The 13,486-nt window shown below is 35.3% G+C and overlaps 1 non-coding gene across 1 annotated transcript; it reads right to left on the minus strand.

The window, feature by feature from the left end:
* Positions 1-12,290: 12,290 nt before the first annotated feature.
* LOC116279320 (small nucleolar RNA SNORA19) lies at positions 12,291-12,416 on the minus strand. The gene has a single exon (XR_004188683.1). It is a non-coding gene; the product is annotated as a small nucleolar RNA SNORA19 (small nucleolar RNA).
* Positions 12,417-13,486: the final 1,070 nt, after the last annotated feature.

The following is a 13,486-nucleotide window of genomic DNA, read 5'->3' on the forward strand; positions in this document are numbered from 1 at the left end:
AAAAATAAGAGATGGTGCAGCCACTGTGGAAACACTATGGAGATTCCTCAAAAGACTAGGAATAGACTTACTATATGACCCAGGAATCCCGCTCCTGGGCATATATCCAGAAGGAACCCTACTTCAGAATGACATCTGCACTCCAGTGTTCATAGCAGCACTATTTACAATAGCCAAGATGTGGAAATAGCCTAAATGTCCATCAACAGATGACTGGATAAAGAAGATGTGGTATATTTATACAGTGGAATACTATTCAGCCATAAAAACGACAACATAACGCCATTTGCAGCAACATGGATGCTCCTGGAGAATGTCATTCTAAGTGAAGTAAGCCAGAAAGAGAAAGAAAAATACCATTTGAGATTGCTCATATGCAGAATCTAAAAAAAACAAAACATAAATACAAAACAGAAACAGACTCATAGACATAGAAATCAAACTTGTGGTTGCCAGGGGGATGCAGGATAGGAAGGGACTGGGATTTCAAAATGTAGAATAGATAAACAAGATTGTACTGTGTAGCACAGGGAAATACATACAGGATCTTGTGGTGGCTCACAGCGAAGGAGAATGTGACAATGAATGTATGTATGTTCGTGTATAGCTGAAAAATTGTGCTGTACACTGGAATTTGACACAACATTGTAAAATGACTATAACTCAATAAAAACAAATGTTTAAATAAAATAAATAAATAAAAAGAAAAAGAAAAAGAAAAACAAGACGGAGTCAGTGATACAGTACCTACCACCAGCAGTGCCTAATGCTAGTCCTGGCTAGACTATTTAGACTGGCAGAGGCCTGTCCATTTCCTTATTGCACAATTCTGTTTGTTCTCCTCAAATAAATTCAAAGAAAGCATATGAAAGAATGATCTGCCTTCTGTGTGATCCATCATATTGAAAATAGCAAAGTAAAAAGAGAAAATTCTGGTAATAATATACGTATATCAAAACCAAACTAATATTTCCATTGTTAGTTTCACCATTTCTAGTGATTTTCTTATTCAGTTACACTTAGGTCAACAATTAACTTCATCTCTCTGTCTCTCTTTTTTTTTTTTAGATTTCAAATGTATTGGAAATATTTTTTTTTCTTTTTTAAAATTTTATTTATGCATTTATTTTACCATATCATATTTTTTAAATTAACATATAGTTGATGTACAATATTATATGCTATAGGTTTAACTTCAATTTCTTTTATACAGAGTCTGATTGTTATTTTTTTCCTATTATAGAGACCAAATATACTCACTGAATATCTTATGAAATTTATGATTATTAGTTTTTGATTCTTTTCAAGTAGTTTGGACATTTATTTTATAGTAAACAATAAAAATAGTAAAAAAAAAAAATTTCCAGGAGAGGTCTCCTGAAACAGAAGTATGAAAAAATCTCTTTTGGAGGCTGATACAGTGATATTGAAATTATTTGATGCATCTTTAAGCATAGTATCTTATGTCATAAAACTTTCTCACAAACTAAATCCTATGAAGTTGTTTCTTAGAAGACTGTTCTCTACAGAATACAAAAGGTGTACTATAGTTCATGCAAATTGCACTTGGCTAATGATATTATATATTATTTTCCTAGATTTTGTTTCTGAGATGGGCAGATTACTTTTGCCTGTGAAGAACCACTTGACATTAGAAGAATCCAGATTTTTCATGAGTCATTAAAAAATAAATGAAACAGCTTTGAATATTATCAGCAAATAGAGTTGTGTTACTCCTCATGAAAAACATGGGTGAGTAACAAACAAAATGTTAACTAATTTAAGTAAAATTAATTTAATTTAATTTAATTTTAAATTAAAAAGATACATATATATAAATTTGTTCTATATCTAAAAGATATATACATATATATTTATATTTGTTGACCATTCAATAGAAAATCATCATCAGAGAAAGACGATCTAAGTATATAAAGGCTGTGAAAGATAATCAGACATAATTTCAAGAAGTTTACAGTCTGATTAGAAATGCGAGATGGTATCTCAATAGATACAGCTGCATCGGTATCTCTGCCTCTATGTCTATGTGTGTATCTATAGCTACACACCTGCTTCTACACCTCCTGCCCTATTTCTGAGGCCATATTACCAAATACCACGTGAACTGCGTAGATTCATTGTGTATTACTCTAAATTCTTCAGGGATCCACTAGACAGAAAGATTATTGTAGATGGATGCTTTTGGAGAGGTGAGAAGCAAGATTAAACTGAAGAAGGAGTTTAGTTCAATTTGAATAGCAGAGAGGAGAAAGGGCAATCTAAGAATGATGCCATAAACAAGGACAGGTAAGGGGATGTGTGGGAAAAGCAGAGTGGTTCTTCAGAAATGGAGTTCTTTAACAGAGTGAAACTGAGAGATGATGCTGTCGGGTTGGTGGCAACTGGGTTTCAAGTAGAAGTCATAGACTAAAATGTTGATCAATAATATGACCCGATAGGCTGATGCTGCACAAATACACACACATCACTCATTTGCTGCAAGTTCTGCAATCACCTTTATCATATATTTCTAAGTTTAAAAAATTAAACAAAATTATAGCAAGGAAAAGATAATGTACAGACCTAAGCTTCAAGTGGGCATCTATGCCTCTTGTATTAATATGAAGACATTTCCTGCTTGTTTATACCCCTGCACCTTTAAACAGGCTATATCCTTTCCCTGTCCTTTTTCTAGTAGACTCCAATTGACTCTTGATATCTCACTTTAGGTGTTGGCGTGATTTAGTTTACCCTGTGCTCCAGTAACGCTTTCTGCTGATGTATTATAGCAGGCATTATTCTATATTATGATTGCTTCTTAACCAATTGATCTTTAGGTCTAAAGCTCCTAAAGGCAAATTGTTTTCTCACATCACCAATTCAGGTATCCATAGCACATAGTAAAGTACCTAATCCATATGTATTTTGTAAGTCTGCCATAACAAAGTACCACAAACTGGGTGGCTTACACAGCAAAAACTTACTGTCTCACAGTTCTGGAGGCTGAGATCAAGGACTTGGCGAGTTTGATTCCTTCTGAGGACTTTGAAGGAAGGACCTCTTAAAGGTCTATCTGATTGGATTGTAAATGGCTGTCTTCATTTTCACACGGCGGGCTTCCTGTATCTTTACATCACCGCCCTTCTATACATATCTTGGTGAACAAATATCTCCTTTTCATAAAGATATCAGTCATGTTGGATTAGGGTCAACCCTAATGACCTCACCTTAACTTGATTTACCTCTGTAAAGACCGTCTCCCCAATAAGATTATTCTGAAATGCTGGGGATTTAGTATTTCAACATGTGAAATTTGATGGGATACAATTAAACATGTAACACCATAATAGTTATTTGTCAAATTAGTGACTGCATGAATGAATAATATTTATATAACTTATACAATTTGTTTTAAATAGCCAACTTATATGTTTCCCCTAAGACTGTGAGCTCCTTTAGAGCAAATTCATATCTCATTGATGCTTGAATTTGTCGTGCTGAAAACAAAGACCACCACAGAGTTTGTGCTTAAAATGCTTTATTAAATGAATGGTGATTAGCAAATAGTGTAAATGTAGTGTCTGTAAAAATACCTCTGGAAGAATGTGAGAATGTTTCGTATGAGTCTTGGCTAATGCTGTTTAAGGATTTTTTGCTTACTGCTGCAGATTGTAGTCTCCAGGCTTTTAATGCTGTAGGCAATTTGAAAAAGATCCTGTGTGTCATTCGGAGGCTGGAAGTCTAAATATTTCCATAACCTTAATGTCTTGTTGCCTTATTGGAAATCAGCTCTCCTCTATGCTTTTGTGGCATTTCCATACTGTGTTGTTGTTTTTTTTTTCTGATTGATCAAAACACAATGCTAAAAATAAAATGTAAAGTGACTTTCAATGGAACCTGTCAGAGAAATACAAAAGTGTCTTCAGGATGTAAATAGAAAGATAATGAAAAATGGAGAGCCCGAGTGTGGGAATGAGGCCCAGAGGAAAAACTTCAGATGCCAGTGTTGTTGTCTAGTTCAGTATGACCACTTCCATTATCATCAGGATGAGGGTGTCGGGTCAAATGTTGATTAATTTCACAGTTTCTCTAATATAAGATGTATAATCAGCACCAGTAGTAATAAAACAAGTAGAAACAAAGCCACTCTCTGAAGAAATCCATGAACCTAAAGTAATCTAACAGGACAAACATGGGCTAATTGTATTTACTGGGAAACAGACAGCAAGGCTGGGTAACAACCAGGGTTACCAAAGGGATGGAGAGGACCACATCCCATATGTATTCACGCTAACAAATTGCACTCATGTTGCATCCGCTAAGCATTTTTCCGGGTGATTCTTGGTTAGAACAATCTACTATTGAGTCATTTTCTAAGTAACTCATGGTTTTAAAGATAGGTAGCAAAGAACACAAAGAAATGTTAGAAGGCAGAATCCAAGTTAACAGAGCCTTTGTGGGGTTGTGTCTGAAGAGATTTAAGTGAAAAGAGAAAAGTCTTTTATATTTACCCCATAGTTACCATTTCTGCCACTCTTGATTCTTTTATGCAGACACAGATTGCTACAACGTATGACTTTCCTTGTGTTTGGAGGGTGTGTGTTGCGGGGTTCCTTTAATATTGATTACAATGTTAAGTCTGCCAGTGATACATTTTTTCAGCTCTTGCATATTTGAAAAGTTCTTACTTTTAAGGTTTCTTTTAGGATTTCAGGTTTTAAGTAATCTGGCTTTTGTGTAATTTTCTTCCTATTTTCTTGTGCTTTGAGTTGGTGAACTTCTTGTATGTATGGATTTATAATTTTCATCAAATCTGAAAAACTTCCACCTATTATTTCTTTTCATATTTTTCTACACCCTTCTCTCTCTCCTCTCTTTTCAGAGACTCTAATTATACACATAATAAAATGCTTAAAGTCACAGTTAGCTGACATTGTATTCATTTCTTTTAATTATTTTTTTAAATCACTGGGTTTCCTTTCAGATAATTTTCATTGCCATATCTTTTCAGTCACTAACATTTTGTAACATCTAATCTGCTGTTAATCCCATTTAGTGCATTTTTCATCTCAGACATTTTAGTTTGCATTTCTCAAAGTTCTAATTGGATATCGTTTAAAGTATCTTCCATGTTTCAACCTTTCATCTAGCTTCTTGAAAAAATGAAATATAATTATAATAACAGTCTCAGTCCACTTTTCTACTAATCGTATAATCTCTGTCATTTGTGTGTAGGTTCTTATTGAGTGATTTTTCTGCTGCTTATGGGTATATTTTCATGCCTCTTAGCATATCTGGCAATTTTTAGTTGCTAAATATTGTAAATTTTAAATTTTGGAGTGCTAGATATTTTTGTATTCCTCAAAATATTCCTGAACTTTTTTTTTCCCCCTGGGATACAGTTTAGTTGCTTGGAAACAGTTTGTCCTTGATTCTGCTTTTTAGTCCTCTATGGAGAAACAGAGGAGCATTGACTTAGGGCTGCTTTGCACCACCACTGAAACAAAACCTTTCTAAGTACTAAACCCATTGCCCCTTGAATTACAGGATTTTCCACTACTGGCTTGAACAAGCGCTATTACCAGTCATAGGTGAGTGCTGGAAATTGTTTCCTCTAATCCTTCCAAGTGATTCTTTCTTGGGTAGATTCCTCCCAGATGCACCGAGTAGTCCTCTGATGAAGACCCTGCAGATCTGCAGCGTTCTCATCCTGGACTCCTGTCTCTTCCCTGTTACTCTGTCCTTTCCACTCTTGCCTGTGTGGTCTCCTTGGACGCCTAGCTTAATCTCCTCATCTCAGAGAGACTGGCTCCTGACTCAGGCTCCGACTTGGTATTCCTTCTTCGTGCCATTACTTGGAAACTGTCTGTAGGCGGTAAGTCAAGGCAATCAGACTTACCTATACATTTCCTGTCTTTCAGAGATCACTGCCCTTTATTACTGTACTTTCAATGTCTGAAAATCTATTGTGTTCTATAGTTTGCCTTGTTTTTTGTTTTTGTTTTTGTTTTTTAGTTATTTTGGGTAGTAAGATTTTTTGTGAAAACGTTTAAAAATGGCAAATCTGTATGATAAAATACAGACCGTGCAGAAAAACTCCTTCTTACGAGGCTTCTAGTTGTCCAGGAATGTATGTTAACACTGAGGTCGGCATATCCTAACATGTAAGTTGTTTCAGTGGCCCCTGCCCTCAAAATAAATTTGAGTTTTCCATTGCAATTTCTCTTTTTTCCTATTTTCTTTCTAACACAGGAAGAACGTGGTCTTTGCCAGATTGGTTCTTAGAATCTCTATAATATAAAATTAGAAGAATTTATACATTCATTTGTTCAACATATATTTATTAAGTACCCGTTCTCTGCTAGGTACTCCTTTGGGTATATGAAATATATCAAGTGAACAAAAGAGAAAACATTCCTGCCCTCATACAGATTTTATTCAGCAAAAAGAAACTAGCATTAATCTATTAACATAGAAAATAAGTAAGTTGTATATCATAATGGAAGGAAATGTGTAGACCTGAGAGAAATAAAAGCCACAGATGTCAGATCAACATCCTTAATAAATAGCTGGGAAAGAAGGGAGCAAGAAAAAGAATAATCTGGAAAGTTTGGAGATTTATTATGAGAGAGGTTCTTAGCTCTTGAAGGATCTAAACAATTTATGAAGAAAAGGGACCATTAAGAAGAGTTGCTGGTTATTATAAACTGGAATGGCCTGCAATTCTCTCTGAGAGATTAATTAGAGAATGCAGTCATTTTATGACCTTTGAAATGCTGGAATACTCTTCCTTGAAAGTTACCTCATGTTGATTCCAGGAAAATGCAGGGTCGTAGTTCAAGTACAATCTACTTGTACATTGCCATCATTCTTACCTTTGAAAGAATATATTATATTTTTGTTTTATAGATGAGAGAACTAAAGGTCAAGAATTTTAAGAACTTGTTCAACTAATAAGTGATAATCAGAGCTAGAGTCCAAGTCAGCCTTTTCAAAAGTCAGTGCTTTTGCTTGTACGCAAAACTACTCTGTAACCTCATTTATGATGTAACAAAGGTACGTTATAATGCAGGATGTTCGATCAATGCTCAAATAATGTTTCCATGACCTTTGGTCTAACTATGTCTCAGAGGATTCTCTAGCGCCCACTTCCATGGCTATGGTGACCCGAGAGCATCTCCAAAAAAGTTTGTTCGTTTTACAGCATAGAAGTTTTAGTTGGTAAGTCATTCTTTTTATGAAAGAGATTATGAAACAGAGCAGAGGCCCACTAACTAGAGCCAGTGGACAAAAATCAGTCCATCACATGCTTTTGTAAATAAAGTTTTACTCGAACACAACTCTGCTTGTTTGTTTTCTTATTGTCTGTGATTACTTTTAGTAGACAATGGCAGGCATGAGGCATTGTGAAAGAAACCCTAAAGCTTATAAGCCTAAAATATCTGCTTTATGCTTTTTTATAGACAAAGTTACTAATCCCTGAACAGAGCGAGCATCTTCTCTAAGGTCTTAGTGGTTCTCAAATGCAGGATTTCAGATCTGTGCTGATTCTCAAGTCTGGAGGATTAATTAGGCAATTTCCTTACCGCTACACTGTGAGGAATAAGAATTCTTAGCAGCCAGTCCCTGGTGAGACTCACCGTCAGCGGGAGAGCCCGTCCAGCTTTCTTCCTTGAGGAAGTGTTGCTCAGCCGACTGGCCAGTTACTACCCACTCTCCCTTGTCTTACTGAGAGAAGTTTAAGGAGACAGTCAGAGGCCTAAGAGTCTTTATACTTTTTTTCTTGGCTTCTAGTATATTCTGTATTGAATGAACTAACTTTAAGAATGACAAGTCCATGTTTTTCAGCATGTTTGGAACTGGATTTTCAGTAATGTCTGAAATAAAAACAAAGAATAAAGTCCACTAATCATTTTATGTTGCATTGCTGAATAAGATCTCCTCCAAATAATACATTCTGGTAAATAAAATATTTGCATGAAGAGTAAGGTAAAACTTTATGTTATGATTTTAGCATTTTAGAAAATAATATAGAGTAACTTAAAAAATTTTTGATACGTCATTACAAGATTGAGAAATACTCATTTTAAGAAAGAAGATCCTATGCTTCATTTTTAAAAAATATTTTCAACCTTAAATTTTGAATGAATTTACAACTTACACTAAAGTGACAAGATCATAGAGTTCTTGTATTCCCTCGCTCAGCTTTTCCTAATCTGAAGATCTAACATAGCCATTGTACAATTATAAAAACCAGAAATTATCATCTGTATTATGCTATTAACCACAGAATTTACTCTAATTTCAATGGTTTTTCTAATGAAAATTTCTACTGAGAATCTTTTTTTTTTTTTTTTTTTTTTGGTTCCAGGATCCCATCTTGCATTTAATCCCCTCTAATCTGTGTAGTTCCTGAGGCTTTCTGTGTCTTTCCTGACCTTGGCAATCTTGAGGAGCACTGGTCAGTTATTTTGACATAGACGAATTTGTTTTCTTTTGTAAGTGAAATGATGGAAACCTGCTGTTCCTCCTGATGGGCAAAGAAATAGCCTGCAGGTCTTCGGGGAACTCCAAAAGCAGATGACTAAAATCATAAATCCACTGTGTCTGGAGATTTCTTCTCCCAAGTGGAGCAAAATGTATAATGAGATTGGAAAACTGAAATTCTTCCCAAAACTTACTTTGACACACTGTCCAGTATGTTAAGAGGGCAAGTCACAAACTTAGTTATTTTCTGCATCTGAGTTCAGCAACTCAGTACTGACCTGAATAAAAAGTGGACAATATTCTCCTAAGATTGAAATATAACAGCCTGATCAGAGAGCAATTCCATCATTTGAAAAGAAGTTTGAAAATGCATGTGAAGATAATCATGTTTGCCTGTTCAGAGAATGACCCGTCTTATTATATTCATTACTCCCAAATAAATGGCAAAGTTATTTAAACCACTATCCTTTCAAGACTGAGATTTTAAAAATAGCAATAATGATGAAGTATATAGAGAGATTTCCTCAGAGCACTGTAATCATTTTAACATTAAGATGGGAAGTGATCACCTATTAATAAAAACTAAATAGTAGCCATAGAGTTTAAAAAATAATAGCTTATCAGTTAGAGAAAGACTGTTTTATAGAAAGCAGACTATTAGGAAACTGTTCTCAGGGAATTTTCGCTTTTGATTTAATAAAGGATTATCCCTTTGTTCACTGTCTATTGAAAAAAAAAATCTAAACAACACAATTTTTCCTAGCTTCATGTAAAATAAACCATTGCCTGAGGAAGCCTGTTTGCCTGGTAACAAACACTTTGCATTTTGTGCAATTAATCTTAATCTGTCAGGTAGCCAAATTCCTTAATCAGCCATTTTCCTCCTGGAGAGCCAGGCTTTTCAGTGAAGAAAGAAACAACGGGATGATGTCACATCTGCCTCATTAATTTGCATCCCAGCTTGTCTGAAGAGACATGTAATAGAAAACATAAAAGAAGTGTCTTAAAGAAATATTTTGTTATTTTATCCCACCCTCCCCAGTGTTGGTCGCAGGAGGTAAATACATTTTTTTAAAACATCTGTTCCTCCAGGCAGTTGATGTGTATGGAACTTCTCCTGCTCTTGTGGAGGCTGTAGACAACCAGCAGACACAGACTTAAATTAACATGATGAAATCTAAAAAGGAGGAATAGACCATGGTCAAGGAGCACACGTTGGGGTAGGAGGGAAACTAGAGATTTCACCTCCAGGTGGAATGAAACAGGAAAGGGAATGGGAATGGGAATGTGGTCAGAGGACAAGGCGAAAGAAGAGGGTTCTGCCCTGAGCTCATGCGTATGTGTTTCTGGAAGAACAGCAATTTACTTATCACTGATGTTTAATTCAGAAATCAAAATGTGCCAATGCCATGTTGACACACTTTGAATGAAATGTGATAAAATATTATCTTCATTCTTATTGATGACAGCAGATCAGAGTAAACTTAGAAGGTAAAATTTTTAAAATCTCAAAACTTCATCTAAGTGAGGAATCAAAAAGATCAAGAAGTTTGTAAAGAAAAAGTGAAATATATCTTTAAAACTATGTTAAAATGTAATTTGTCATGAGAGATTGAAGGTGTTAGGGATTTTTTTTTAAGAAGTCATTCAGAACTACTTTTTAAAATAACAAAGTTTAGAGTTGAAGGAAACATTTACTAGATATATTTATAAAAAAAAAATTCACCTGTCACTAATTACCTTAGGAGAAAAATCTAAAGTCAGAGTGTCATTTTAGCATCTGGAGGCAAAGATACAAAAGCAGAAATCTTTAAATATTTTTAATAAATTGACAAATAGATCCAGGAAAACTCTTAGTTTCCTAAAGTTGTATGTTCCAGAGAGAGGATATTTTAACAGGTTTCCCATGGACATAAATCTCTGATAGATTGGTTGATTGGCCTTTATTTATAACCTTTTTGTCTGTCACTACATATCTGTCAAAGTGACTGATGAAATTTTTTAGTCTCAACCAAAGAGATTCAATTGTCCCTTATAACGGCAATCATAGCTTTCTGCCTTTACTGAATTTCTCAGTTTCTTGGGAATTTAAGCTTGTAGCATATCTGTTTGCCAGGTGTTACCAGCAGAAGGAAGATCACAAAGTCAACTCGCATAATTACAATTTAGGCAGTGCCGATTATAGTCAATACTATCTCATGTCGAAGGAGCTAACTGATAGCCACAGAATGGCTTCAAGGATAAGCAAATTTTGTTTTCTCTCTGGCTTTTCCAAAAACCAAGTTGCGTATGATCAAGAAAGGTTATGTGGTTCATTTCCCAATTTAATATTGGAATTGTCTGGATCATATACAACGTAACTGGACCATCTATGAAGTGTGTAGATCCTTTGTCTTTTTCCTAGGATTGAATTGATTTCCAGGGACATTAAACAAGCTCTTCAAATGACAACAACAAAAAATTGATCCTCAAATGTTGCTAACTTCCTAACAAGTGCCAGGAGTACTCTCAGAGCTGGGAATAGAGAGGAAGGAATACATTATTCTGTTTACAAATGTAAATTTTAGATCTGCAACACAGGAGACTAAGTGAAGTATTTGATTAACTCAGTGTTATACAGAGAGGGAAAACTACAATGTTAATTTCTTTATTAGAAACAATCACCAATCCTACAAACTAAATGTGTAGCATCAGATTTCAATGTCAGATAATTACTATTTCGTGAAGCATATTGCATGATCTTGACATGCAAAGGTCATAGATTAAAATATGAATCTATGTGATTACTAGAATTAGTGACACCATGGGAATATTAATGTTAGAGAGAGGAAAATGAATAGAGAAAACTATATTTCTGTAATTTCAAGGGGTACTAAAGCTAAGTGCATAAAAATTAGAGCAAAATTGTTAGTATTTCTAATGTGACACATTAATAAAGCTCAAAATTTTCTCAAAGTTTTGAAGTTGGTCCATACGTCACTTCCATTAATGTCTTTCACACTTGAAAAATTGTCAAATACTACCTAACTTTGCCAGAATTCTGCTTCATATCCTCATTTTCTAAACTTTGAGTTTGCCAGAATGTATCATGTCACTGGCTAACTTCTGCTGAAATTCAGCCCTCACCATATCCTTTATTCATTGTTTCATATGTAGATGGTGCCTTTGGCTTTACGTGCTCCTGTTACTTTTTGGGAACATTTAAGTGCTAATTACTAGCACTTAACAAAAAATTTTAAACATGGTACATGTAAGTCATTTCAGTAAGGCTACTTTAACTAAGGCTAGTCTTAGTTTGCAGTAGAATTATAAGCATTAGGTTAAACACTTCTGAGGCCTCTATAGTATGGAAGTATTACAATCATGTAGTCAAGAAATGTATAAACTATCTAATACAGTGTGGGTACCAAACACTGCCAAGTGTCTGTGAGCACGAGTGTGTACAATTTCTGTAACTTAGGGGAAGTGAATAAGAAGGGGCCTGGATGAGCAGAACTGCCATCTGTCCTATCATTAGATTTCAGGTAATGGAAATAAGAGTCAAGAAAAATATAGGAAAGGAGAGCACAATCACTAGAATTCTAAAGAAAGATGACTCTGAAGGCTGCTCTGGCTATATCTGGTATGAAAAAATATATTCAAGCACCAGTTAAAAAAACGGAACTGTAGGAGACAAAGAAATAGTGGTAGTTAGGGGATTTTATTTTCCTTTTTTCCCCTTTTTTCTCTTCTTTTATTTTTTCCTCCCTTTTTCTTTTTTTCCCTTTTTTCCTTTTTTTCTTCTTTATTTTTTTCCTGTTTCTCTTTGTCTGATGGTGTCTGATAGCAATGGCTAAATGAGTCATGCTGCTAATTTACCTCCAGAGGTTTAGTTAGCACATCAGAAACATCTTTTCTCTTGACATAAAGAAATAAAATGAAATGTGCACAGGGAATTTTTTTCTCATCCTTCCCTTTTCCCTAATTATTTCCAAGTTACGATGGGAAAAGCACCACATAATGACTGAGAGACCATTGTACGGTGATGACGTGATAACCCTGGAGGCAGACAAATCTGAGTTCAACCTGAGCTCGCTTTGTGATTTTGTGTAGCTGTGAGGGTATGTCTCATTGGAGCTCTCCAGTGGACATGCATTCTAATATTCACATCCTTGTGTGGTTCCTAATTACATTTCCTCTGGGGTTGCCCATATGACTTGCCTTGGCCAATGGAATGTGTGACACAAACAGGGTCTTCATGAGCACTTGAGCGCTGGGGCTTGTCGCCTCTGAAATCCTTCTTGCCTGGAAAGAAGCCCAAATCTAGTCATGTGGGCAAACTAGGTAGATGTTCAGTCCCAGCTGCAATCTGACTACAAATGTGAGACCCCAGAGGAAAACTGAAGAACAACTACCCAGCTGAGCCTTTCCCAAAGTACAGAAGCAGGAGCACTAATACTCATTGTTATTTTAAGCCACAGCATCCAGAGCTAGTTTGATGTGCAACAATATATAACTAAAGCTGTAACCTAGATCAAATGACTTAAATTCTATGAGTAAACCAACATTATGGCTTTACATTGAACAGATGAGGGAAGAAACAAATCTGGGCCCTAATTACTTTGTTTCTAAGCTGTATCACTGCTTTGTCATGCCCACTTTTCTTTAACTGTTTAGAGAACTAGAAATGTGAAAGGCTGCTTCTGTAAGATCTTAACTTGAGGCCAGTTTTTTTTCTGATGGTTTTCCTGAGACATCTTTACCTACGTTTTGAAGTCTGAGTTGAAAGCGTTATTCAAGAAATGGTCATCAACCCAACATTTGTTGATGAAGGTGTCAGATATGGTTCCTGCTCTTACAAGAATTTATAATCTAACAAGAGAGATGGCTGTAAAGAAAAATACTTAGAAATCTGTGTAATAACTTATTGATTGGACACAATTAGGATAAAGCTTTATTTCTCTCCCACTGCTGACATTAAACACATTCTGGTGAACCACCCTTCCCCAGTTGTTGGTAG

This window comes from Vicugna pacos, chromosome 10, assembly GCF_048564905.1.
Source record: "Vicugna pacos chromosome 10, VicPac4, whole genome shotgun sequence".
Classification (NCBI taxonomy): domain Eukaryota; kingdom Metazoa; phylum Chordata; class Mammalia; order Artiodactyla; family Camelidae; genus Vicugna; species Vicugna pacos.